A 5,370-nucleotide genomic window follows, 5' to 3' on the forward strand; every position below is an offset into this window, starting at 1 on the left:
CCCAGAATGCTGGCTGGGATGGATGGGGACAGTAGTCTTCCTGTATTGGGGGGGGTGGAGGGACCACAAATCCCAGAATGCCCCCCGGCTGGGATGGATGGGGACAGTAGTCTTCCTGTATTGGAGGGTGGGGCGGACCACAAGTCCAAGAATGCTGGCTGGGATGGATGGGGACAGTAGTCTTCCTGTATTGGGGGGGTGGGGGGACTACAAGTCCCAGAATGCTCCCTGGCTGGGATGGATGGGGACAGTAGTCTTCCTGTATTGGGGGGTGGGTGGACCACAAGTCCCAGAATGCCCCCCGGTTGGGATGGATGGGTATAGTAGTCTTCCTGTATTGGGGGGTGGGGTACAAGTCCCAGAATGCCCCCCGGGTGGGATGGATGGGGACAGTAGTCTTCCTGTATTGGGGGGGTGGGGTAACTACAAATCCCTGAATGCCCCCTGGCTGGTATGGATGGGGACAGTAGTCTTCCTGTATTGGGGGGGGTGGCGGAACACAAGTCCCAAAATGCCCCCCGGCTGGGATGGATGGGGACAGTAGTCTTCTTGTATGGGGGGGTGGGGAGTCTACAAGTCCCAGAATGTCTCCTGGCTGGGATCGATGGGGACAGTAGTCTTGTATGGCGGAGGGGGGGAGAATCGTGGGCGACCCTCCCTGGTTAGTGCTCAACTTGGGCCCCTTGAAGATGGGGGGATGGGGGGACTACAAGTCCCAGAATGCCCCCTGGCTGGGATCGATGGGGACAGTAGTCTTGTATTGCGGGTGGGGGTTAGAGACCCTAACCCTCCCTCCACCGGCTGGGATCAATGGATAAAATAGCCTTGTTGGGTTGGGAATCGTGGGTGCTCAAGTTGGGCCCCTTGAAGATGGGGAGGGGGGACTACAAGTCCCAGAATGCTGGCTGGGATGGATGGGGACAGTAGTCGTCTTGTCTTGGGGGATGGGGGGGTGAGAGTCAGCCCTCGGTGCTCGAATTGGGCCCCTTTGAGGCGGGGACTCCAAGTCCCAGAATGCCCCCTGGCTGGGATGGATGGGGACAGTAGTCTTCCTGTATTGGGGGGTGGGGGGACTACAAGTCCCAGAATGCCCCCTGGCTGGGATCGATGGGGGCAATAGTCTTGTATGGGTGGGGGGAGAAATCGTGGGTGACCTTCCATTGTTAGTGGTCAAGTAAAGTTGGGCCCCTTGAAGATAGGGAGGAAGACTACAAGTCCCAGAACGCCCCCCCGGCTGGGATCAATGGGGACAGTAGTCTTCCTGTATTGGGGGGTGGGGGACTACAAGTCCCAGAATGCCCCCCAGCTGGGATTGATGGGGACAGTAGTCTTCTTGTATTGGGGGGGTGGAGAGACTACAAGTCCCAGAATGCCCCCCGGCTGGGATCGATGGGGACAGTAGTCTTCCTGTATTAGGCGGGGGTGGGGTAACTACAAATCCCTGAATGCCCCCCGACTGGGATGGATGGGGACAGTAGTCTTCCTGTATTGGGGGGTGTGGCGGACCACAAGTCCCAGAATGCCCCCCCGGCTGGGATGGATGGGGACAGTAGTCTTCTTGTATTGGGGGGTGGGGGTGTGAGTCAGCCCTCAGTGCTCGAATTGGGCCCCTTTAAGGCAGGGACTACAGGTCCCAGAAACTGCAGGCTTGGATCCAGACTCTCAGGGGTGTTCAAACTAGGCCCTTTTATGACTGGTGGACTTCAACTCCCAGAATGCCTCAGTCGGCCATTTTGATGAAACTGCGGGCTTGGATCCAGACCAGGGGTCTTCAAACATGGCCCTTTTATGACTGGCGGCCTTCAACTCCCAGAATTCCTCAGTCGGCCATTTTGATGAAACTGCAGACTTGGATCCAGACTCTCAGGGGTCTTCAAATTTGGCCCTTTTATGACTGGTGGACTTCAACTCCCAGAATGCCTCAGTCGGCCATTTTGATGACACTGCGGGCTTGGATCCAGACTCTCAGGGGTCTTCAAACTTGGCCCTTTTATGACTGGCGGCCTTCAACTCCCAGAATGCCTCAGTCGGCCATTTTGATGAAACTGCAGACTTGGATCCAGACTCTCAGGGGTCTTCAAACTTGGCCCTTTTATGACTGGCGGCCTTCAACTCCCAGAATGCCTCAGTCGGCCATTTTGATGAAACTGGGAGCATGGATCCAGACCAGGGGGTGTTCAAACTAGGCCCTTTTATGACTGGTGGGACTTCAACTCCCAGAATTCCTCAGTCAGCCATTTTGATGAAACTGGGAGCATGGATCCAGACCAGGGGGTGTTCAAACTAGGCCCTTTTATGACTGGTGGGACTTCAACTCCCAGAATTCCTCAGTCGGCCATTTTGATGAAACTGTAGGCTTGAATCCAGAACAGTGGTCTTCAAACCAGGCCCTTTTATGACTGGTGGACTTCAACTCCCAGAATTCCTCAGCCAGGCACGCTGGCTGAGGAATGCTGGGAGTTGAAGTCCACCAGTCATAAAAGGGGCCACGTTTGAAGGCCCCTGGCATAGATTCACCTCATAAGGGTGGGAGAAAAAAGCTTATCCGGTGGGGCAAAAGCCGCCTCACAACTGCCTCACTTAACGACGGAAATATGAGGGTCAGTTATGGAGGAGGAAGGAATGTAGGCTCCCGGGTGCTCTCTGAGCCGGGTGGTTTTCTTTGCAGACGTCTCACCACCCAACTAGGGAACATCATCAGTGCCTTAGGCGGCAGGAAGTCCTCGACTTACGACAGCTCGTTTAGTGACCGTCCCGAGTTACAACGGCACGGGGGGCCAAAAAAAAGGGACTTAGGGCCGTTCTTCACACCCTGCACCATGGTGGCCATCCTCCAAGGGTCCCGCAATGAAAAATCCAATGCTTGGCATCTACTTCACACTTACGACGGTTGCCGAGTCCCTAGGTCAGGGGATTCCGCTCCCTTTAGCAACCGTGAATTTTGGTCATAAAGTGAGGACTCTGTCTGGAAGGCGGGAATCCGGAAGGCTTCCACAACTCGGCGTGGAGTTGTGTTGGAGTTTTTTGTGCGCCCCAGTGAATTGCTAGCTGGGCAGCCTCCTGTGTGGAAAACAACCACACACACACTTCTACAGTAAGCAAGGACACCACCCAGGTTGCTCAAGTGTGTAACCACAACAGGAAACCTCCGCCAAAGCTTGCGCTTTGTTGTTTGTCGTGGCGACACACAGACAAAAGCGGGCCTCTTCTGCATTGGGTCCTCGGCTTACGACCGCAACCGAGCCAGAAATTGCCATTACTAAAAAGACACTTTAAACAGATTGCCACTTTTCGGAGGTCGTTAAGCTGGTTGGACGGTCGTTAAGAGAATGTGGCTTCGGGCCTGTCGGAAAAGGGAAACGAAAGGGAACTGGGCTGAGAAAGGGATGGATGGATGGATGGATGGATGGAGACAGATCACAGAGAGAGAGAGAGAGAGAGAGAGAGAGAGAGAGAGAGAGAGAGAGAGAGAGAGAGAGAGAGAGAGAGAGAGAGAGATATGATAGGTAGGTAGGTAGGTAGATAGAGAGACAGAATTAGATAGAGAGATAGAGATATGATAGATAGAAGATAGATAGATAGATAGATAGATAGATAGATAGATAGATAGATAGATAGATAGATAGATAGATAGATAGATAGATAGATAGAATTAGATAGAATTAGATAGAGAGATAAAGACAGAGAGAGAGAAAATTAGATAGACAGACAGAATTAGATAGATAGACAGACAGACAGATAGACAAATAGATAAATAAATAGATAGAGACAGAATATAGAGATAGGATAGATAGATAATGGATGGATGGATGGATAGATAGATAGATAGATACGTAGAATTTAGATAGATAGACAGAATTAGAGAGAATTAGAGAGATATAGATAAATAGGCAGACAGACAGACAGACAAATAGATAAATAGAGAATATGAGATAGATGATAGATAGATAGATAGATAGATAGATAGATAGATAGATAGATAGATAGATAGATAGATAGATAGATAGATAGATAGATAGATAGAAACAGAATTAGAGATAGACAGTCAGATAGATAGAGACAGACAGATAAATAGAGACAGAGAATATGATAGATAGATAGATAGATAGATAGATAGATAGATAGATAGATAGATAGATAGATAGATAGATAGATGATAGAATTAGAGAGATAGATAGATAGATAGATAGATAGATAGAATTAGAGAGATAGATAGATAGATAGATAGATAGATAGATAGATAGATAGATAGATATAATTAGAGAGAGAGATAGATAGAGACAGAATTAGAGATAGACAGTCAGATAGATAGAGACAGACAGACAGACAGATAAATAGAGACAGAGAATATGATAGATAGATAGATAGATAGATAGATAGATAGATAGATAGATAGATAGATAGATGATAGAATTAGAGAGATAGACAGATAGATAGATAGATAGATATAATTAGAGAGAGAGATAGATAGATAGATAGAGACAGAATTAGAGATAGACAGTCAGATAGATAGAGACAGACAGACAGACAGATAAATAGAGACAGAGAATATGATAGATAGATAGATAGATAGATAGATAGATAGATATAATTAGAGAGATAGATAGATAGATAGATAGATAGATAGACAGAATTAGAGATAGACAGTCAGATAGATAGAGACAGACAGACAGACAGATAAATAGAGACAGAGAATATGATAGATAGATAGATAGATAGATAGATAGATAGATAGATAGATAGATAGATAGATAGATAGATAGATATAATTAGAGAGAGAGATAGATAGATAGATAGAGACAGAATTAGAGATAGACAGTCAGATAGATAGAGACAGACAGACAGACAGATAAATAGAGACAGAGAATATGATAGATAGATAGATCGATAGATCGAAAGATCGAAAGATCGAAAGATAGATATAGATAGAGAGATAAAGAGAGAGAGAGAGACAGAGAGAGAGAGAGAGAGAATCAGAGAGAGAGAGATCAGGGCTTCTCAGCCTGCTGGCTGGGGAATTCTGGGAATTGAAGTCCGCCCGTCTTCCAGCTGCCAAGGTTGACAAACCCTGTTCCAGAGTCGGAGGGTCTTTTGAAGGGCAGCCAAGCACAGCTGGAAACACCCGCCTGGCTCTGGGCTTCTCCAGCTGTGTCCTGGCGCCGCTCTTCTCCCTGGAAAAACAACGTTCAATCAAAGCCTCTGAAATCAATGTTGGCTTGTCTTTTCCACTCGTCCTCTCCTCCTCCTCTCAACCCGGTTTGTTTGTCTGCTGACTCCGATCTGCTCGGCATCCAATTTCTCTCCCCCCCTCCCGGTGTCTCTTGGCTGCACAAAGCCACATTTTGTTTTGTAGCCTCGCCACAAATACCA

General features: G+C 48.1%; 1 protein-coding gene across 1 annotated transcript in view; it reads left to right on the plus strand.

The window, feature by feature from the left end:
* LOC107298971 (EH domain-containing protein 3-like) overlaps positions 1-5,370 on the plus strand; it is a gene marked incomplete at its 3' end in the record, with an annotated part of 12,176 nt that overhangs the window by 1,101 nt on the left and 5,705 nt on the right. The gene's annotated exons all lie outside the window — the stretch shown is intronic.

Source organism: Protobothrops mucrosquamatus, unplaced genomic scaffold (assembly GCF_001527695.2).
Source record: "Protobothrops mucrosquamatus isolate PMUCROS unplaced genomic scaffold, P.Mucros_1.0 scaffold4405, whole genome shotgun sequence".
In the NCBI taxonomy this organism is placed as follows: Eukaryota; Metazoa; Chordata; class Lepidosauria; order Squamata; family Viperidae; genus Protobothrops; species Protobothrops mucrosquamatus.